Source organism: Anneissia japonica, unplaced genomic scaffold (genome assembly GCF_011630105.1).
Source record: "Anneissia japonica isolate Jap-2015-1 unplaced genomic scaffold, ASM1163010v1 scaffold581_len1011336_cov187, whole genome shotgun sequence".
NCBI lineage: Eukaryota > Metazoa > Echinodermata > Crinoidea > Comatulida > Comatulidae > Anneissia > Anneissia japonica.
The window spans coordinates 987,181-987,941 of NW_022723686.1; positions in this window are offsets into that span (position 1 = coordinate 987,181).

Consider the following 761-nt stretch of genomic DNA (forward strand, 5'->3'; position numbering starts at 1 on the left):
ACAAAGAAGGCAATCACAGCAGAAGCTTGCCTGCAGTACTACAATCCAAACAAAGCAACTATCTTAGAAGTAGACGCATCCCAGAAGGGCCTTGGAGCCTGTATTCTACAAGACGGCAAAGCAGTCGCATTTGCATCGAAAAGTCTCTCACCAGCACAAGCAAACTACTCCAACATAGAATGTGAGACACTTGCTCTCGTATTTGGCTTCAACAGATTCCATACATATCTGTTTGGAAAAGAATTCTTGGTGGAAACCGATCATAAGCCATTAGAGATGATCTGGAAAAAGCCACTTACAAGTGCACCTCCACGCCTACAGAGACTACTTATCAAAATACAAGGATATGATTGCACTATCAAATATAAGCCAGGAAGCTCTATGGTATTATCGGACACCCTAAGCAGACTGCCAAACCCAAGCAAAACACAAGATGTACCGATTAAGCTCCAGGTTGACGATATTGAAGACACACTCAATACTGACCTAATGAGCTTTGCAACCAGCAAGCAAGAGGAACTACAAAACGAGACCTCAAACGACCAAGTGTTACAGACACTATGGCAAATTTAATTGCTGGATGGCCAGAGAACATAAAGCAAGTTCCGGAAGACATAAGAGTGTTCTGGCCATACCGAGACGAGATAGGGATCTCCAATGGAGTAATGTTCAAGGGCATACGAGTAATAATCCCAAAGAATCTCCAAACAAACATCCTAGAACAATTGCACCAAGGACACCTAGATGTGTATAAGAGACAG